The 23,341-nt window shown below is 36.3% G+C and overlaps 1 protein-coding gene and 1 pseudogene across 5 annotated transcripts in view; one reads left to right on the top strand and one right to left on the bottom strand.

Annotated features, from left to right (window-relative positions):
• The window catches only part of EDA (ectodysplasin A), a 430,954-nt gene that overhangs the window by 51,298 nt on the left and 356,315 nt on the right, over window positions 1–23,341 (bottom strand). The window lies entirely within an intron of this gene.
• On the top strand, window positions 20,152–20,195 carry LOC125158013 (uncharacterized; annotated as a pseudogene).

Here is a 23,341-nt window from a genome sequence, read left to right as displayed (position 1 = left end):
CAGAAGAGGAAGGCAGAGACTTAGACAAAATGCAAAGACAGAGGAATTTATCCCAAATGAAAGAACAAGAGAAGTAAGTCCATGGTCAGAGAACTAAGTGAAACAAATATAAGTATCATGCCTGATGCAGAATTTAAAGCAACAATATTAAGGATATGCACCGGGCCTGAGAAAAGAGTAGAGATATCAGGGAATCTCTTAACACAGAGATAAAAGAGTTAACAATCAATCACAGAGGAAGAATTCAATAAATGAGATTAGAAATGGACTGGATGCAATGAACGGCAGGCTGGAAGAGGCAGAGGAATGAATTAATAACATAGAAGAAAAACTAATGGGAAAAAATTGAGCTGAACAAAAGAGAGAAAGAATTACACAATACAAGAATAGACTTAGGGAACTCAGTGACTCCATGAATTGTAATAACATTCATATTAGAGAAGTCCTGGAAGAAGAAGAGAGAGAAAAGGGGGCAGAAAATTTATTTGAGGAAATAATAGCTGAAAACGTCCTTAATCTGGGGAAGGAAACAGACATCCAGATCCAGGAGAGACCGAGAACTCCCATCAAAATCAACAAAAGTTGGGGCACCTAGGTGGCTTGGTTGGTTGAGCATCAGACTCTTGGTTTCCACTTGGGTCATGATCTCACAGTTTGCAGGATTAAGCCCTGCATTGGGCTCTGTGCTGGCAGTGCAGGGCCTGCCTGGGATTCTCTCTCCCCCCCACCAAAATAAATAAATAGACATATTTTAAAAATCAATAAAAGCATGCTAACACCAAGACATATTCTAATTAAATTTGTAAAACACAGTGATAAAAAAATTTTAAAAGCTGCAAGACAAAAGAAGTCCTTAACTTACAAGGGAAGACCCATAAGGTTAGCTGGAAATTTCTCAACAGAAACTTGGCAAGTCAGATGGGAGTGGCATGATATATTCAAAGTGCTGAATGGGAAAAATCTGAAGCCAAGAATACTCTATCTTGCAAGACTATCATTAGAAAAGAAGGAAAGATAACAAGTTTACCAGACAAACAAAAACTCGTGATCACTAACCAGCCCTGCAAGAAACATTAAAGGAGACTCTTTGAATGGAAAGGAGAGACCAAAAGTGACAAAGACAAGAAAGGATCAGAGAAAATCTCCAGGAACAATGACAAAACAAGTAATAAAATGGCAATAAACATATATCTATCAATAATTATTTTGAATGTAACTGGACTAAACACTCCAATCAAAACACATAGGGTAAAAAAAATGCATAGGGTGTCAGAATGTATAAAAAACAAGACCCATCTATATGCTGCCTATAAAGTGACTCATTTTAGACCTAAAGACACTTGCAGATTGGAAATAAAGGGATGGAGAAACATTTAACATGCAAATGGATGTCAAAAGAAAGCTGGACTAGCAATACTTACATTGGACAACCTAGACTTTAAAACAAAGAATGTAACAACAGATTAAGAAGGGCACTATATTATAATAAAGGGGACAATCCAACAAGAAGATATACCATTAACGTTTTTCTTATGTTTATTTATTTTTGAGAGAGAGAGAGAGAGAGAGAGAGAGAGAGAGAGAGAGAAAGACAGACAGCATGAGCTGGGGAGGGGCAGAGAGAGAGGGAGACAGAGAGTCTAATGTGGGCTCTGGGCTCTGAGCTCTGAGCTGTCAGCACAGACCCCAACACGGGGCTGGAACTCATGAATCACAAGATGATGACATGAGCCAAAGCTGGTCTCTTAACTGACTGAGCCACCCAGGTGCCCTGAAGATGTAACATTTTAATTATGTATGCACCCAAAGTGACAGTACACACATATATAAAGCAATTAATCACAAATATAAAGGAACTCATTGATAAACAATAATAGAAGGACTTTAACATCACACTTACATCAATAGATAGATCACCTAGACAGAAAATGGACAAAGAAACAATGGCTTTGAATGACACACTGGACCAGATGGACTTAACAGATACACTCAGAACATTCCATCTTAAAACAGCAGAATACACATTCTTTTCAAGTGTGCATGGGACATTCCCAGAATAGATCTCATATCAGGTCTCAAAAAGTACAAAAAGATTGAAATTATACCATGCACCCTCTCTGACCACAAAGCTATGAAACTAGAAATCAACCACTAGAAATAATCTGGAAAGGCCACAAATACATGGAGGTTAAACAACATGCTACTAAACAATGAATGCCTCAACCAGGAAATGAAAGAAGAAATTAAAAATACACGGAAACACATGAAAATGAAAACACTATGGTTCAAATCCTTTGGGATGCAGCAAAAGCAGTCCAAAGAGGGAAGTATATAGCATACAGGCCTACATCAAGAAGCAAGAAAAATCTCAAATAAAAAACCTAGCCTTACATCTAAAGGAGACAGAAAAAGAAAAACAAATGTAGCTTTAAGTGAACAAAAGGAGAGAGATCATAAACACTGGAGCAGAAATAAATGACATAAAAACTAAAAAAAAAAACCCAAAAAACAAACAGTGGAACAGATTTAATGAAATCAGAAGCTGGTTATTTGAAAATATTAAAAAATTGTTAACCCCCTAGTCAGAATTATCAAAATTAAAAGAGAAAGGAGCTACAAAAAAAAAAATCACAAAACAGAAAAGAGAAATAGAAACCAACACCACAGAAATACAAATAATTGTAAGAGAATATCATGAAAAGCTATATGCCAACAAATTGGACAATGTAGAAGAAATGGATAAATTCTTAGAGACATAAATTACCAAAACTGGAACAGGAATAAATAGAAAACTTAGACAGACTGATAACCAGCAAAGAAAAAACCAAAAATCTCCCAACAAATGAAAGTCCAGGATCAGATGGCTTCACAGGTGAAATCCACCAAACATTTAAAAGAATTAATACCTATTCTTCTACAAGTATTCCAAACAATAGTAAAGGAAGGAAAACTAAATTCATTCTTAGTCTAGCATTACCCTGATAAAGACTCCACTAAAAAAGAGAACTACAGGTCAATATTCCTGATGAACATGGATACAAAAATTCTCAGTAAGATACTAGCAAACCTAATCCACTAAAAGTCATTCACCTTGATAATGTGGGATTTATTCCTGGGTTGCAAAGGTGGTTTAATATTGCAAATCAATCAATGTGATACACCACATTAATAAAAGAAAGGATAAGAACTATATGATCATGATCATTTCACTAGATGCATAAAAGGCATTTGGCAAAGTACAACATCCATTCAGGATAAAAACTCTCAACAAAGTAGGTTTATAGGGAACATAACTCAACATAATGAAGGCCATATATGAAAAACCCACAGCTAATATCATACTCAATGGGGAAAAACTGAGAGCTTTTCCTCAATGATCAGGAACAAGACAAAGATGTCCACTCTCACCATTGTTCTTTAATATAGTACTGAAAGTCCTAGCTACAGCAATTAGGTAAGAAATGAAATAAAAGGCATCCAAATTGGCAAGGAAGAAGTAAAACTTTCACTATATGCAGATGACAATACTCTATACAGAAAACTCAAAAGAATCCACCAAAAAAATTGCTAGAGTGACAAATTGAGTAAAGTTGTGGGATACAAAATCAATGTACAGAAGTTTGTTGCATTTCCTTTTTTAAAAAAAATTTAATGTTTATGTATTTTTGAGAGACAGAGTGTGAGTAGGGGAGGGGCGGAGAGAGAGGGAGACAGAATCCGAAGCAGGCTCCAGGCTCCGACCTGTCAGCACAGAGCCAGACGCAGGGCTCGAACCCATGAACCGTGAGATCATGACCTGAGCTGAAGGCAGATGCTTAACTGACTGAGCCATCCTGGCGCCCCAGAAGTCTGTTGTATTTCTATACATCAATAATGAAGCAGCAGAAGGAGAAATTAAGGAATTGATCCCATTTACAATCACACTCCAAACGATAAGATACCTAGGGATAAATCTAACCAAAGAAGAGAGAGCCTTGTGCTTTGAAAACTATAAAACACTAATGAACAAAAATCAAGATGACACAAAGAAATGGAAAGGCATTCCATGCTAATGTATTGGAAGAAGGAATATTGTTAAAATGTCTATATTATACAAAGCAATCCAAAGATTTAATGCAATGCCTGTGAAAATACCAATAGAATTTTTCACAGAGCTAGAACAAACAATCCTAAAATTTGTATAGAACCACAAAATACCCCGAATAGCCAAGCAACCTTGAAAAGGAAAAGCAAAGCTGAAGGCATCACAATTCCGGACTTCAAGTTATATTAAAAAAAAAAAAAGCTGTAGTGATCAAAACAGTATGGTACCAGCACAAAAATAAACACATAGATCCATGGAACAGAATAGAAAACCCATAAATGAACCTACAATTCTATGCTCAATCTTTGACAAAACAGGAAGGAATATCCAATAGGAAAAAGACTCTTTAACAAATGGTGTTGGGAAAACTGGACAGCAACAGGCAAAAGAATGAAACTGGACCACTTTCTTGCACCATACACAAAAATAAATTCAAAATGGATGAAAGCCTTAAATGTAAGACATGAAGCCATAAAAATCCTAGAGGAGAGGGGTGCCTGGGTGGCTCAGTCAGTTAAGCATCTGACTTCAGCTCAGGTCATGATCTCATAGTTTGTGAGTTCGAGCCCTGCGTCAGGCTCTGTGCTGACAGCTCAGAGCCTGGAGCCTGCTTCGGATTCTGTGTCTTCCTCTCTCTCCCCCTCTTCCATTCATGCTCTGTCTCTCTCTCAAAAATAAATAAACATTATAAAAATTTTAAAAAATCCTAGACGAGAAAACACTTTGACATCAGCTGTAGCAACTTCTTTCTAGATATGTCTCCCGAGGCAATGGGAAACTCAAGCAAAAATGAACTATTGGAACTTCATCAAAATAAATAGCTTCTGCACAGTGAAAGAAACAATTAACAAAACTGAAAGGCAACCTTCAGAATGGGAGAAGATATTTGCAAATGACATATTTGATAAAGGGTTAGTATCCAAAATCTACAAAGAACTCACCAAACTCCACCCCCGTAAAACAAATAATCCAGTGAAGAAATGGGCAGAAAACATGAATAGACACTTCTCTAAAGAAGACATCCAGATGGCCAACAGACACATGAAAAGATGCTCAACATCACTCATCATCAGATATATACAAATCAAAACTACAATGAGATATCACCTCACACTTGTCAGAATGGTTAAAACCAGCAACACAAGAAACAACAGGTGTTGGTGAGGATGTGGAGAACCCTCCTGCCCTGGTGGTGGGAACGCAAACTGCTGCAGTCACTCTGGAAGACAGTATGGAGGTTCCTCAAAAAGTTAAAAATAGAACAACCCTATGATCCAGCAATCTCACTAGTAGGTATTTGCCCAAAAGAATACCAAAATACTGATTCACAGGGATACATGCACCCCAATATTTATATCAGCACTTTCGACGATATCCACATTATGGAAAGAGCCTGAGTGTCCATCAACTGATGAACTGATGAAGAGGATGTAGTATATATACACAATGGAATATTACTCAGCTATAAAAAGAATGAAATCTTGTTATTTGCAAGGACATGGATGGAGCTAGAGAGTGTTATGCTAAGCAAAATAAGTCAGAAAAAGACAAATACCATATGATTACAATTACAGAAGTTAAGAAACGAAACAAATGAGCTAAGGAGAAAAAAAGAGAGAGGGGGGCAAACCAAGAAAGAAACTCTTAATTATAGAGAACAAATTGATGGTTACTAGAGGGGATGGGAGTGTGGGGATGGGTTAAATAGGTGATGGGGATTAAGGATTGCACTTGTGATGAGCATTGGGTGCTGTATGTATGCAATGAATCACTATATTGTACACATGAAATTAATATTACACTGTATATTAACTAACTGGAATTTAAATAAAAACCTAAAAAGAGAGAAATGAGCTATCAAACTATGAAAAGACATGGAGGAAAGTTAAATGCATGTTGCCAAAAAAGCTGATCTGAAAGGCTACACACTGCATGATTCTAACCATATCATATTCTGGAAAAGACAAAACTATGGAGATAGTAAAAATATCAGTGGTTGTCAGTGGTGGAGGTAGAGAGAATATATGTTTCTACTCAACTTTCTTGTAAACCTAAAACTGCTCTAAAATATAGTGTATTAATTATGAAAATAAATTTATAAAATGTCCACTGGTTTAAAAACAAGGGGTGCTTGGGTGGCTCAGTTGGTTAAGTGTCTGACTTTGGCTCAGGTCATGATCTCACAGTTCGTGAGTTCAAGCCCCACATCGGGCTTTGTGCTGACAGCTCAGAGCCTGGAGCCTGCTTCGGATTCTGTGTCTCCCTCTCTCTCTTTTCCCCTTCTCTGCTCATATTCTCTCTCTCTCTCTCTCTCTCTCTCTCTCTCTCTCTCTCTCTCAAAAATAAATAAACATTTTAAAAAATAAAATAAATAAAAATAAAAACAACAATGAACTGCATGTAATTCAACATAGATCTCTAAGCCCTGGCTGTATATCCACCACACTCCACTTTCACATCTCTTGCCTATGTTCTTTTCTTCATTCAATTCCCTCTGCCTGAAGTGTTCTCCTGTGCATCTTTCTTTCAAATGCCTACTTATCCTTTAAGATAGCTCAGGCAACTATTTTCCTGTGTTCCCATAATAAACTGCTGCACTTATCACACTGTAATTTTCTGATTAAGTGATTGTTACATTTACTAGATTGTTAAATCCTTGAGGGCAAAGGCTATGCTTTCTTTATTCATCTCTGTATTTTCAGCACCTAACACATTTCTTTTATAATAGGCGTTCAATGCAGTTTTTGCTGAATGAATACATGAACGACTAAAGTAAGTGGTAAACTTGGAATACGAATGAAGATTCTTCTTTTATTTTAAGTTTATTTATTTATGTTTAGAGAGAGAGAGTGAGCGGGGAGTGGCAGAGATGGAGAGAGATAGAATCCCAAGCAGGCTCCACTCAGCACAGAGCCCAATCTGGGGCTCAATCTCATGAACCATGAGATCATGACCTGAGCTGAAATCAGGAGTTGGACGCCCAACCAAATGAGCCATCCAGGTGTCCCTGAATGAAGATTCTTCTGACTTCAAGTTCATTGCACCTTTTATTAAATCATAGTCGTGCTAGAAATACCAATAATAGCATCAAAAGTTGTCAATTTGAAAAATGAGCATAATTCTATCAATTTATAGAGTTGTTTTGCAGACTAAAGAAGTAAAAGTGATGTGCCTAGATAATAAATGTTTATTTAATTTCAGTTGTTCTTGGTTATATGGGTAGTAGTCTCCCTGCTTTCATGCTTTCCTTTCTTTATACATAGAGCTATACCAGAGAACTGGACATGGCCAACATTTCTTTAGGACCATAGTGAAGCAATAAGGAGGAAAGTAAGTACAATGGCTGGCAGATAGGGAGGTATAGGACTGGAATTTTTTATTTAAAATAAAGGCAAAACAATCTTCACCATAGTCTGTATTTTTAAATCTTGTACCCTTAAGAGTTTACCTCATGTTCTGTCTCACACCGTTAGAACTGTAAACAGAATGCACAAATACGTGTGGCATGTTCAATATATTTGAAGAAGATGGAAGTCATTAGCTTCAAAGAGGAGTGAGAATTTTGAATAAGAACCACATGGTATGCTCATGTTCAGAGCCCAGATTACATTTCCAACATCTGCTCTAAGCATGACAGAAGGCAAGAAAAGGTAGGCTGTGAATAATGATTCCCACCTTACCTCATCCCATCCCAATCTCTAAAGTATTTCCAATATGAGAAGGTTTGCATCCTTCATCCAAGGATTTCCTCTCTAGCCCTTGCAGTAGGGGCTCATGCCTGGTACTTCAGGCTCCACAAGCATGACTTAAAGCTATGATCCGAGGTGACACTTTTCTGGCTCAGTTCTGGCCTAGTTTGGGAAAGACTCAAAAATATTATAAAAAGTCTTACTGTGCTTCAGACAACACTATAACAGTACCACTAGCTGCTGCCATTTCAGAAGCTTAATGGTCTCTCAAAGTTCCATGAGGCATAGATTTCTTCATGTTACCAAAGATGTTCCAAAGTGACAGGTGTGTGTTCTTACTAAGGAAATAGTTTGCAACACTTGGTCTTTGGTCACTTTAGTGGTTAGGATGAAAAAGCCAGACCTAAGAGCAACAATTTCAGATTAAAAAGATGAATGTAATGGATTATGTGGTCTAGTGCAGTGTTTTTCACACTATGCTCCAGGGAACACAAGGGTCTTTTGTAATATTTTCAGTTGTTCTTAGAAAAAGAATTCTTTGGTCTAAAAGAGTTTGGGAAACAAAGGGTTAAGAAAAAAAATAAACAGATCTTTTCAATGATGACTTCTTAGATCTTTTACTACACAAATAGGAAATGGATCTTGGAGGACCTTGGACAAATCACTTGTCTGCTTTTCTCTTTCCTTCTGCCAAATATAGGTATGGACTAGGTGACTTCTTTAAAATTTTATGAACCTCAGCTCTAAAATGCTATATAAGAGATTTATAAATTTATTGTTGAATAAATCTGTGGTACAGGTTAAATCCAATTATAAAGGATGGCCCTGTATAACAAAGCTATTTTTATGATCCAGCAGATGGCTGGCAGAAACAGTGCTTTGCCAATCTGGTTACAATGAACTCTGTATAGTGAGTAGTTCTGTATAACAATTGCTTTCTCTGGTCCTTGACCCCATAATTGCCACTCTCTAACATTGCTCTAATCAACTAAAGAACTTGATTATGTGTTTCCATTGTAGACACAGAATGAGGAGCTGAGTTATGCTAAACTATAGAATTTCTAGCTGAGACGTTTATGACCAATTTCATTAATTTACAGTGGAGGAAACAGGAGAGGTTAAGCAACTTGTCAGAGATTACACAGACAGTAAGTGGCAGAGCTTTGAATGAGTGTGTGGATTAAATGGGTTGTCATCTATGAGCTTAGAGATTTCACTGCAAACTCACACTTAGATCATATATAAAAATGTTAAATGAAAGTGAAAACAGCTATTATAGAAATTCTACTGTTGATGCTCCCCAACCTAGCAAGATGTGCATTGATCACTACCCTTTTTCACTGTATTCAAGCCCTCTTCATAGGATGGTTCCTGTAATTCCCTGGTGTGTGGTGACACAACCTAAAACATAATAACCTTTGTTGCAGAACTTTAATTAAAGGTTTTCTTAGTGTCTAAATAAATCACTCCTATTGATCCCTTTAGACACATACCCAGTTTCTTCTATAAAGGCTTCTATTAGTCATGGTATTTTTATTATGAAAACATACGGCTTTTTAAAAAAGTCTTAACACTATGAATATCAAAGGTTAGCCTTCAGGCCCTTCCTTTTCTCTACTTATTAACTCTCTCACAAGTATATTTCTTTCCAGGGGTTCAACTCTTGTGGAGAATCACAGTCCCCAAATCACAACCCATGTCTCCAACTACTACTGTGACATTGCCACATGAATGCATTCCTATTACCTGAAACTCACATGCTTCAGATTGAAGTCATCTTCTAAGTTAATTGTTCTCAAATCTGGCTATAGAATGAAGTCACCTAGGTAACTTCAAAAACTTAATGCCTGGAGATTCTGATGCAATTGGTCTGGAGCTAGGCATGAACATAAGAATTTTTAAAACTCCCCAGGTGATTCTAATGTGTGGCCAAGATTGAGAACCACTGCTCTAGGTCAATCTGTAAGTGCCAATTCCTTCATTTCTGTGAATGTTCATTTTCCTTTTAACTTGGACTTGAAATCAGGGGTATTCAATATTCAGCTCTGGGGATCAATGAGATAATAGAACCAAAATCAAATTTGGAAAGTGTGAAATTTTAAGAAAATGCAAGAAGTTACTTTATGCACATGAATTATTTTATGCACATGAATTAAGTAGATTTCTTTAGTAGTGGGATGTGCTAACTCATTAAACATGTTAAAGGTTACACTGACAATTTTATTATCTTAACCTTTTTGTCAAGCAGAGGAGAGGAGTCAGAGAGAATCTTCTTTTGGGATATGACATAAATCCTCAGAGCTACACTATCCTTCTGTGGGCAGGTCAACCCCATTGATGGGCCCAGAAGGCTAGTGCCATGTGCTGTTCCCAGAAGCAATTCTGCCAGCCTTGCTAAAGTTGGGTAGGTGGTCCCTTGGTTCCCTTATACTGGGGAGAAGTGCAGCCACAACAGTTGGTCAGCCAGACCACAAACAGCAGTTAATTAAGAATTACATGTATGCAACACGGCTCTAGGCTGGGTCCCAGAATAGTTAAAGATGGCTAGCTGTTGTGCTATTGTGTATGTGGTGCCCTTTTAATGAGAGGGCTCAACCTGAGTCACACTCTATTCTTCTAATGATGGAATAAACTGGGGACATCTAATGCTCAGTTGGTGTGTACTCTGGTCATTTACATTAGTTCCTTCCCTAGGATGGAAATGCTGCTCAATACTTTGATTTAGGAAGAAGCCAATCCAATTTTATCTTTTCCCAACATGGATATACCTACCTGGTTTCATCTGAGATTATCTTTCAACATGGTAAATGTTAGCTTGCCTTTTCTATTTTCAGTATTGTCACCCACATTGTTCATGCTATCTTCCACACATTGTACTCTGCAGAACTTTGTTCCAGGAAATACCTTTTCCCTTGCAGGGAGATTGGATCCATAATTACTGGTTACATAATTGCATTCAAGTTCCAGCTCAGCCACTTACTAAGTGTTGTATGACATCGAGCAAACTGTTTCATTTCTTTGAGTGCATCCTCATTTGTAAAATGGAGAAATTATTTCTAATCTTACAGAATTGTTAGGGTTATAAAAGATAACATAAATACCATATGTAAGATATTCTCTAAGCACTCAAAAATTACAAGTTTATTTCTTTGCAAAATTTCATATGAATTTCACTCAACCCAAACCCAAGCAAACAGAAAGCTCAAAAAACTAAACCTTTTAATATAATATGAATTGATGTTCAGAATAATGGTCCTAAGGCACAGCAAAATTCTAAAATGGCTTTGAAGGATTTAACTTCTTGCAGAAAGTTTTTCTTTTTAGTTTTTCAATAATATTCAACTTATAAATGTTTGAATAAAGGAATGTTTAGTATTATATTTGTACTACACAGAACAGACATTTTAAGACCTGGCCACATTGATGGTATTTCTTATTTAACATACCTTTTGATTAGTTTTTCTTGGGTTTACTAGCTATAGAATCATATCTATTAATAATGATAGTTTGTATAATTCCCCAATAGGTATGACTTTTATTTCAGTTTCGTGTCTCATTGCATTGGCTACAACTTCAAGAATAATGTTGAACATCAGCAATTATAATGAACATCTTGGTCTTATTACTAGTTTTGGCAGGGATGCCTCTGATATACTTATCATTAAGTGCTATGCTATTTATTAGACTAAGAAATTCTTATATTAAATAATATCCTTTTATCCTAGTTTGCTAAAATTATCAGTAAAGGAGGTTAAATTTTTATCAAATGGCTTTGTGGTATCTGCGATGACCATATAACTTATATCCTTTGAGCTGATGTCATGTAATATTAAGAATTCCTATTATTGAACCATCTTTGCATTCCTAGGATAAATCCTACTTGGTTATGACATATACATTAACTACATTGCAGGATTTGATTTGTTAAGTTTATTTAGGATTTTTATGTAAGACATCTTTAGTTTCCTTTTTGATGCTGTTTTTGGAAGGGTTTGTTATCAGATCATACCAATTTCATAAAATACTGGTAAGCATTCCTTCTCTTTCTATGCTATGCAACAGTTAATGGAACATGGGAAATATTTGTTCTGTAATATCTTGATTTGGGCTTACCTCTTTTCTCTCCTAGGATATTATTGGGTATTTTTTATTACTGGTAGAAAAAAGTATATAATAGCCTTCATTTAAAAAATTTACGCTATTCCTAGTTTGCAGCACTTTCTTGAGGGACAACTGATACACGACCTCAGATTTTTAAACAGTTTTCCCAGCCATGCTAACTTTTAAAAAAGTCCCTTGGTCTCTTCTCTGATTTCTTTGTATTTTCATTTTAGGTGCTATTGTCATTGCTTCCAGAGGAATCAGATGTGGAAAAGATGAAGATGAAGAATGGAAGAAGGCAAGAGGATGGTTGGCCTCAAGGAGCATAAGGAATGAAGTATGGGAAAGTTTGCTTTATGGTAGGGATGAAGCTTAAATTACTCTTTGAAGGATAACTAGTTGCCAGCTAAGGCAACTAATGTGGGAGTTAAAGAAAGAAATATAATTTCAGTATTTATCACCAACAATTAATATTTACAGCATTATTGGCATGTCTTCATTTATTAAATGCACAACTACAATTGAAACAAACCTCTTATGGGAATGTAGTGATTAAACTTACAAATTGCAGGTGCTGAGCTCAGATGGTAAGTACCTTATATTTCCTTGTGATGGTGTTTTTGGAAAGGTCTTTCCTTTTTTTCTTTAGGAAATTAGCTCTTCGGACCTTTTCTTTCTTAGGGTGCTCACTTTCTGCATAGACACAAACAAAAGTGAGGAGCACACTAGGACATAGGGGCTGTGATTGAAAGGCCTGGCTATAGGATGTCAGAGATGTCACAAATTTTGGTTATTACTAATAATTTGGGAAGTTAGTGCTCAGGAACTGCCCTACATCTGGAACAGGAATAGCCATCTTCCTGAGCAAGTTTGGATTTGCTTCAACTGCATCTTTCTAATTGGTTCACTCTTTTCCTCTATCTTTTCCTTCTCTAGCAATGTTCCCACTTGCCTAATTTGCTGAGAGCATCTGGGTCAGTAAGCTTCCTTGGGCACTTGAGTTTATATCCTCTGAGTTCCAGGTCTGTTATAAAGTGCTTGTTGAAATCTAAGCTGTGATTCAGTGACATCTGATATAGAGCCTAGATTTAGCATTTGGAAAATCCAAAGTTTTATCCTGTTGTGCCCAAATCTGTCACTCTGTCTTTAAAACATAATTGGATGGAAGTGACCATGCTCTGTGAGGATTCTGTTCTTTCTGGCCTAGTGGTTGCCCCTTCTGTATTTGAGAAGCGAGGTTAACAACAACAAAAAAGGAACAAACTAGATTTGCCTTTTAACAGAAATTTATTTTAAAAAAAGTTGAACAAATTATTTAAGAAAACTATTTTTAAACAAATCCGTTACCGCCACATTACCCCAACAGTCTACTGCTGGCTATTCCCATTCCAAGGAATGAGGTCATGCTTTATGGGAGACATATGCTTCTGAGGATATTACTGCCCTGAGCACAGAACATGACTTCATTAGAGGGAACGGTGGACCAAAGAGATTCAACAGGAGACTTGCATATGTGACAGAAAAAATAAAAAGCCAGTTGAGATTCTCCTTAAGTCTCTGGCCTTCAGGATAGGCCAAAGATCTGTTGATTTCACTCTCACGACTTGGTTTTGCTTTAAAATCATGAACTATGTATGAAAACTTCCTGAAAACTGTAACTCATAGCAACACCACCTGTATTTGTAAATAGAGAAACTGTCTTCTCTCAAGGGATTGGATGGATTATATTCTGGGAAGAGACCAGGTGTTTGAAACATTGGGGTTGCTACTGAATGCACACCCATGCACAGTAAACTCTGTTTCAAAGAAACATTGTTTTAAACATTGCTGCAGATGTATACGATGTCATCATTTGGTTTTGAAAAGCAAATTCAGAATATTAGCAGGGATTTTGGCTTTCCAGGAAGATGATTTCCAAAGCAGTTTTATAGGATTTTTAACATATGTTGTTTGTAACATTAATTTTTAAAATAATCAAGTCCAATAAATCTGTTACCGACTAACCAAGTACTGTCTAGTTGCATCTGTTCCCATTTTATTTGATACCGCGAAGAAATTTCAATAGACAGCTAAATATTTTGGTGTTATTAATAGTCTTATGCTCCTATTGACTAAGACTTTTCAAACAAAACACTTAAAATCACAGCATTTTAAAAGAAGTAATTGCTAGTTTAATTGACCAGGCTTTGTTTCTAAGGACCCATGATGTAGCTGAAATTACAGAAGTGGAAGAGAATGTTAAGAGATCATGTGAGTAGGTCACCTTTGACCTAGGAGGGGCAGGAGTTTGGAACATGAAAGGCTGGTTTGTAACCTCTTACTGTGACCTGCTTTAACCCTGAATCCCACCAGGTGTCAAGAAATTCCTCCTGATATATAATGGAAATTGCTCATTACCACATAAGCTTATTGCCTGTTCAGTTTATTGCACAAAAGGAGAAAAATCTGTTAGAGTCTTCAAAATAACCCACTTTGCAAATAGAAAACAGCCACAAATTGTCTCCCCTTCTTTGGTCTCCTATACTCTACCTCCTTTCTCCCATCCTCCCAAGAACCAACTTTCTATCCTTTTAGTCATATGGATTGCTTTTTTCCAGAATATCTTTAATTTATCAACCATTTTATAACTGTCTGCAGGTACAAGGTATGGTGCTAAGTGTTTCAGGCAAAGAGGGTCCCATATCTGGCTGTGTTTAAAGAACTGTCTGGAGAGAATTTTAAAAATACAGATTTCTAGGCCTCATCTGAGATCTGTTAAATAAAATATGGGGGTCAAGTCAGAGAATCTGTATTTCAAAAGCAAGCCCTTAGCTGATTCTTATGTTGTCAGCCTGGCACCAGTTCAAGGATCAGAACTTAAAATAAGGGTATTGGGGTTGGTGCATTAAGGTTACCTAGTGTGGTGGTGATGGTACAGGTAGATATGACAAGAATAGAAGCAATTATAGAGAACAACAGATGAGTACAAAAAGTGCCACATCCCTTTGTATATCATTTCACAAAGTAAATTTACAATTATTTTAATTTAATTCTCACATTAGCTCTGTGGGTGGGTGGTAGCATGTCAATTTTACCAGGAATAAAACTGAAGTTCAAGGAAGAGAATACCACTTGCTTAGGATCTCTCAGCCAAAGGCAAAGTCAAGGTTCAAACTCAAGTTATTTGATGCCAAATCTCTCATTTTTTTCACTTATTACAACTTTCTTCCTAAGTTTCAGAAAGCAAAGGACATTGGGTTCAAAAAAGGGGAAAATGATAGGTCAATAAGATACCAACATCCAGTGGCGCTAATATGATAAAATCAAACAAGGGCTGATATAACATTAGCATTACATTAGGTGCCTTTAATATATGAAACCCATTCCTATTCAAAGTGTCTCTTAGTCCTGCAGTGAGTGGGCAGAAGATGAACCAGGGTCCAAGGTTCCTCTACCTCCACTGAGTGGCAAAGACCAGAATAGAACCTGTATTATCTTCCAGAAGGCAACCCGTTAGGTGATTTCTTCCTCTGTAGGCACCAGTAAAGATGAAGTGGAGATCCCACCAGCATTGGATGGCCAGAGAATAGGCAAGGGAAAATGTTCTCAGTCTCATAGTTCTTGCATTCCTGAACTTCTACCTCATGACACCGGGTGGCCCATGGAAGCACCTTCTGCCCCCATAGGTGGCACCAGCAGAGATCAAGCTGGAGTACAAGTAGAGCCAGAGTATGAAACAGACCAGAGTAGCATCGTAAAGACTCAGAAAACTAAATTGTCACTGGAATATGGCTTATAAAAATAGGCCAGAATAACACTACACCTAACTAGGCTTGCTGCTTGCTAAAATAGAAGATTTAAACAGAATGAAGAATCTCTTAATACCCAATGATACAATAAAATAATCAAAATGTGAATGAGAAAAGAAAATCAATTGATACAATCTGAGATGGGTAAGATTGTCATAACCATCTGACACAGGTTTTAAAGCAGCCACCATAAAATTGCTTCAACAATTAATTACAAATTCCCTTGAAACAAATGACAAAAATAGAAAATCTCAGAAAAGAAATACAAGTTGTGAAAAAACAAAATGGAAATTCTGGAACTAAAAATCAAAATAACTAAAATAAAAAACTGTCTTGGCTCAATAGTAGAGTGGAGATAAAAGAAGACAGAAACTACCAACTTGACAGATGAATAGAATTTATTCAGTCTGAACAACTGATAAACAATGCACTGATACAAGTGAAGAGAGCCTCAGGGACCTGTGGAACAAAAACAAGATAGCTAACATGGGATGCCCAGATGGAGAGGAGAAAGAGTAGAAGAGAAACATATTCAAATAATTAATGGCTGACAGAACCTCATTTTGGCAAAAGACATAAACCTATGATTCAATGAGCTGAATGAACATCAAACAAGGTAAACCAAAAGAAACCCACACCAATCAACATCTTAATTAAACTCTGAAAACTAAAGACAGAGAAATTATCTTGAAAGCAATTAGAGAGAAACAGTGTATTACCTATTAAAAAAAAAGCAAACACAAAACATCAATTTGAATGCCAGAGGATTTCTTATCTGAAAGCATGGAGGTTAGAAGGATGTGGCACAATAATTCATATGCTAAAAGAAAAAACTGTCAAAAACAAGTTCTATATCCAGCAAAACTACCATTCAGGAATGAAGAGGAATTAAAGAAATTTTCAAAGGTAAACTAGGAGAATTTCTTGCTAGCAGATATGCCCTTTAAAATGGCTAAAGAATGCTCTCTAAACAAAAAGGAAAGGATAACAAAAGGCTCAGAGTTCAGAAGGAAAAGAACAAAGAAAATGGTAAAAATAAAGGTAAAGATAATAAACTATCCTAATTCTCATGTTTTTCCTAAATCATATTTGATGGTTGAAGTAAAAATTGTTAACAGTGTTTGTCATGGGGCTCAATGTTATGTAGAGGAAATACTTGACACAATTATATTTAAAAAGTAGGAAAGATTTAAATGTTACTCAATATAGTAAGATTTCAATACTTCAAAATGGTAAATTGTTGGCATGCATAGACTGTGATGTTACATACACACACGCACAAACACACAAATATCTATGGGGTGCCTGGGTGGCTCAGTTGGTTAGGCGTCTGACTTCAGCTCAGGTCATGATCTCATGGTTCTTGAGTTTGAGCCCTGTGTTGGGCTTGTGTTGACAGCTCAGAGACTAGAGCCTGTTTCAGATTCTGTGTCTCCCTCTCTCTCTGCCCCTCCCCCACTCGCACTCTGTCTCTGTATCTCTCAAAAATAAATAAACATTAAAAAAATTTTTAAAAAACCCACACAAATATCTAGAGCAACCAGTAAGAAAATTATACTAAGTAATATACTAAAAACTGTAATGATAAAACAAGATAGAATCCTTAAAAATGTGCAAGAAACCCATAGGAAGGCAAGGAAAAAGAGAGAAAAGGTAAATAAATAAATAAATAAATAACATGCTTAAGCCCTAAATATCAATAGTTACTTTAAATATACTCTAAATATGGGGCGCCTGGGTGGCGCAGTCGGTTAAGCGTCCGACTTCATCCAGGTCACGATCTCGTGGTCCGTGAGTTTGAGCCCCGCGTCAGGCTCTGGGCTGATGGCTCAGAGCCTGGAGCCTGTTTCCGATTCTGTGTCTCCCTCTCTCTCTGCCCCTCCCCCATTCATGCTCTGTCTCTCTCTGTCCCCCAAAAAATAAATAAACGTTGAAAAAAATTTAAATATACTCTAAATACATTAATTAAAACACAGAGATTGAGAGAGCATATTTTAAAAATATGATCCGACTATATGCTGTTAACAAAATCTCACTGTAAACACAGTGATACAGCTTAAAAACAAAAGGATTAAAAAAGATATATCATACTAACATTAGCCAAAAAATGAAGATCATGCAAATTTTAGGATTGTTCCAGCTCTGTGAAGGATGCTGGTATTATTTTGATAGGGATTGAACGTGTAGATTGCTTTGGGTAGTATAGACATTTTAACAATACTTGTTCTTCCAGTGCATGAACATTGAATTAAACTGAGCTGAACTGAATTGAATTGAATGTTTTACAACTCTACAATTTGTATGGAATGAGAAAAGACCCCTATAGCCAAAGTAATACTGAAAAGCAAGCCAAAGCTGGAGGCATCACAATTCCGGACTTCAAGCTGTATTACAAAGCTGTACTCATCAAGACACTATGGTACTGGCACAAAAACAGACACACAGAAGAATTGAACAGAATAGAGAACCCAGAAATGCTCCCAAAAATGTATGGCCAATGAATCTTTGACAAAGCAGGAAAAGACATCCAAGGGAAAAAAGACAGTCTTTTCAAAACATGGTGCTGGGAAAACCAGACAGCAACATTCAAAACAATGAAACTGGACCACTTTCTTACACCATACACAAGAATAAATTAAAAATGGATGAAAGACCTAAATGCAAGACAGGAAACCATCAAAATCCTACAGGAGAAAACTGGCAGCAACCTCTTTGACCTCGACTGCAGCAACTTCTTACTAGACATGTTTTTGGAGGCAAGAGAAACAAAAGCAAACATGAACTTATTGTGACTTCATCAAGATAGAAAGCTTCTGCACAGTGAAGGAAAACAATCAACAAAACTAAAAGGCAGCCTACAGAATGGGAGACGATACTTGCAAATGACGTATCGGATAAAGGGTTAATATCCAAAAATCTATAAAGAACTTATCAAACTCAATACCCAAAACCATAATCCAGTGAAGAAATAGGCAGAAGACATGAATACACACTTTTCCAAAGAAGACATCCAGATGGCGAACAGACACATGAAATGATGCTCAACATCATTCACCATCAGAGAAATACAAATCAGAACCACAATGAGATACACCAGCTCACACCTATCAGAATGGCTAAAATGAATAACTCAGGAAACAACAGATGTTGCTGAGGATGTGGAGAATGGGGAACACTTTTGCACTATTGGTGGGAATGCAAGCTGGTGCAGCCACTCTGGAATACAGTATGGAGGTTCCTCAAAACGTTAAAAATAGAACTACCCTATGACACAGCAATTGCATTACTAGGTATTTATCCAAATGATACAAAAATGTTGATTCGAAGGGGCACGTGCACCCTAATGTTTATAGCAGCACTATCAACAATAGCCAGATTATGGAGTCCAAATGTCCATCAATTGATGGATAAAGAAGATATGGAATAGATATATACAATGGAATATTACTTGGCAATCAAAAAGAATGAAATCGTGCCATTTGCAACAATGTATTATGCTAAGCAAAATAAGTCAATCAGAGAAAGACAAATATCATGATTTTACTCATATGTAGAATTTAAGAAACAAAACAGATGAACATAGGGGAAAGGAAGGAAAAATAAGAAAAACAAAGAGGCAGACAAACCATAAGAGACTCTTAAATATAACAAACTGAGCGTTGCTAGAGGGGAGGTGGGTGGGGATATGGGCTAAATGAGTGATGGGCATTAAGGAGGGCACTTGTTAGGATGAGCACTGGGCATTATATATAAGTGATGAATCACTGGGCTCTACTTCTGAAACCAATACTACACTGTATGTTAAGTAACTTGAATTTAAACAAATAAATTTTTAAAAATAACAAAAATATGAAGATCAGTATTATGAGACACAGAAGATTTTAGAGCAAAGAAAACTACCAGAGACAGACAGTGACATCACAAAATGACAAAATGATGGATACACTAAGAAGACATAGCAACCCTAAATGTGTATGCACCAAACAGCAGAGCTTCAAAATACACTAAATCAAAATTGAATCAAAAAGACAGACAAATCCAAAATTAGAGTTAGGGGCTTTAACACCCCATTCAGGGCAATTGATAGAGCTAATAGACAGAAAATCAGCAAACATAAAGAACAACTGAACATTACAATCACCCAAGAAAGTCTGATTTACGTTTATATAACACTCCCTCAATAATAGCAGAATATACTTTTTTTCCAAGCATCTATGAAACATTCACCATGAGAGTTAATTATATTTTGGGTGAAAAAACAAACTTCAACAAATTTAGAAACATCAAAAGAATGCAGAATGTGTTCTCAGAGTAAAAAGGAATCAGACTAGAAATCAGTAACACATAGAAAATAAGGAAAATCTACAAACAATTGAAAATTTCAAAAGCACACTTCAAACAACCTGTGAATCAGAGAAGTCTCAAAGGAAACAAAAAATACACAGAACTTAATGAAAATAAAAATACAACATATCAAAATTTATGGATGTAGTATTACAGCTCTTTTAGAATTTGTCTAGCAGGTTTTCCGTTTTTTTTTTTTTTAACGTTTACATTTATTTTTGGGACAGAGAGAGACAGAGCATGAACGGGGTAGGGGCACAGAGAGAGGGAGACACAGAATCGGAAACAGGCTCCAGGCTCTGAGCCATCAGCCCAGAGCCTGACGCGGGGCTCGAACTCACGGACCGCGAGATCGTGACCTGGCTGAAGTCGGACACTCAACCGACTGCGCCACCCAGGCGCCCCTAGGTTTTCCGGTTTTTACCGGAAGACCCCTCCACAAAAAAAAAAAAAAAAAAAAAAGAAAAAAAATTATGGATGCAACTAAAGCAGTGCTGACAGGGAAATTTATAGCACTAGAGGCTTACATTTAGAAAAGGGGAAAGGTCTCAAAGAAATAATTGAAATTTCTATTTCAGGAAACCAAAAACACAAAGCAAAATATAACCAAAATAATCAGGAGGAAGAAGTTAATACAGATAAGAGAAGAAATAAATGAAATTTAAAACAGGAAGACAAAAAGAAAATCAATGAAATAAAAATCTGGTTCTTTGGGGAAAAAAATCAATAACATTGATAAACCTCTAACAAGACTGACAAAAGTCAAAAGTAGAATGGACAAAAATCACTAATATAAGGAATAAAACAGGGGAGGGATCACTATAGATCTTGTAGCCATTAAATGGATAAGTTTCCTGAAGTAGGCATACTTTTCCTTATTCCTCTTGCTACATAAAACAAAAGATCCTGCACATTAATATATAATAAAATAAACATAAGACTTGGAAAGGTGGAGAGAAGAAGACAGACAAACTGTTTAGAAAACTTGGAACCCAAGGAATGACAGAATGATAAATTTTCCAGGTTTTCTTTGTGATTCATATACCCCAGACGTGGAACTGAACATGCCAGCAGCCCTGAAATACCAACAGGAGCAGAAAAAGAAAAACCTTAACAAAATCCTCTTTGACCTAAAGGCCCAGATAAGGAATGATCTGGCATGAGAGAAAGCTTTTAGACAATAAGTTTTCTATTCCAGCAACACTGCAGAAAAACACCTGTGGCTCCATCCCAACCATTCCAGCAAAGGATGAATGGGAACCCTAAAATTCCACTCTCATGAAGTTATAACAAGGTGCCCCCATCCCCTGCTCATGTGGGGTCAGAGAAAGTGAAATAAGGAGCTGGGACGTTCATCCCCATGAGTAAGTAACTAGACTACCTCACTTGCAATGTCAGAAGAGACTGACACATATGGTAAGTTGGAACTCCCACCCTTACCCAACAATAATGAGGAATCTCTTCTCCCTCAGATGTCAAAGAAGACCAAGTGTGGAACCTGCATTTCAATCTCTACCTGGAAACAATGAGGTGGACAACCCCTCTACCACCTGACAGAGCAGTATCACAAAAATACATTTAAAGCAGAAGGTTTAAATAAGATCCAGAGCCTTAAAACAAAATGTAAAATGTTGAGGGTTTGATAAAAAAAACCATTTGTCATACCAAGAGCCAAGAATATCTCAAACTGAATGAAAAAAGATAATACATAAAAACCTACAGTGAGATAATAGAGATGACAGGATTCTATGACTGAGATTTTTAAAGTAGCTATCACAAGAATGCTTCAATGAGTAATTATGAACACTCTTGAAATAGGTAAAAAAAAAAAAAAATTAAAGCCTCACATAGAAATAGAAAGTCTTGGCAAAGAAATGGAAGATATAAAGAGGAACCAAATGGAAATATTAGAATTGAAAAATAACTGAAATGAAAAGCTTAGCTCATGGGATCAATAACAGTCACATGAAGTTAAACTTCTAAAACCAAAGACAAAAAGAAAACCTTCTTAGCTAGAGAAAAGTGAAACTTTACCTTTTAGAGAAAAAACAACTCAAATGGCAGTGAATTTCTTGTAAGAAGCCAGGAAGAACAGAAGGAAGTGGCACATTTTTCAAGTGCTGAAAGAAAAGAACTTTCAAACACTGAATCCTATACCCAGTGAAAATATTATTCAGGAATTAAAGGGAAATCAAGACATCTCAGATGAAGGCAAACTAACAAAATTTGTGACCAGCAGACCTAACCTAAAATAATGGCTACAGGAAGTTCTGAAAGAGAAAGGAAATGATAAAGGAAGGAATCTTGGACTATCAGGAAGAAAGAACAAAAGAAGAGCAAAAATAAGGTAAATACAATAGACTTTCTTCTCTTGACTTTCTGAGTTGCGTGTGACAATTAAATCAAGTTATAACACTGTCTTTCTTATGTGTTTCACAATATATGTGGAGTAATATTTAAGACAATTATATCATAAATGGAGGAAGGGGAGAGTAAAGGGACTTAAAGACAGGTAAGTTTTCTACAGTTTACTTGAAGTGGTAAAATGTCAATACCAGTAAACTGGTAAGTTATGTATACACAATGTAATACCAAGAGCGACCACTAAGCAACACAAAGAGATACATTCAAAAGCACTACTAAAACGAAATTCTGCAAACGGTTCAAGTAACTCACAGGAAAGCAGGAAAAGAAAACAAACAAAACAGAGAATAAAGAAAATGGAAAAAAATTTGGCAGATTAAAGCCCTAATCTATCAGTAATTAGCTCAAATGTAAATGGTCTAAATAGCATTTCTTCTTTCTGATCAGTATGCAAAGCACTTCCAGTACTATGTTCAGTAAGAATGATGACAACATATACTCCTGCATTGTTTCAATCTTAGGAAGAAAGCATTCAGTTTTTTACTGTAAAGTATGATCTTGGCTGTAGTGTGTGTGTGTATATATATATATGTATATATATATAGTGTATATGTATATATGTATACACTATGTATACATAGTGTATATATGTATATATGTATGTATATATATATATACATAGTGTATGAGGCAGTTCCTCTCTATTCCTAGTTTGTTGAGGGTTTGAATCATGAATGGGTGTTGGATTCTGTCAAGAGCTTTTTCAGCATTAATTGATATGATCATATAATTTTCCTCCTCTAGCCTATTGATATGTGAGGCTGAATTTATTAATTTCTTGCATAAAGCCTGGAATAAATCCCACTTAGTCATGATATATAATTGTTTTATATATTTTGGCATATGATTTGCTAGTATTTTGTTGAGGATTTTTACATTTAATTTGATGAGAGATATTGGCCCCTAGTTTT

The sequence above is a fragment of the Prionailurus viverrinus genome, chromosome X, assembly GCF_022837055.1.
Source record: "Prionailurus viverrinus isolate Anna chromosome X, UM_Priviv_1.0, whole genome shotgun sequence".
In the NCBI taxonomy this organism is placed as follows: Eukaryota; Metazoa; Chordata; class Mammalia; order Carnivora; family Felidae; genus Prionailurus; species Prionailurus viverrinus.
The sequence above is the reverse complement of the archived record's forward strand: the minus strand, read 5'-3'. Positions and strand labels throughout refer to the sequence as shown.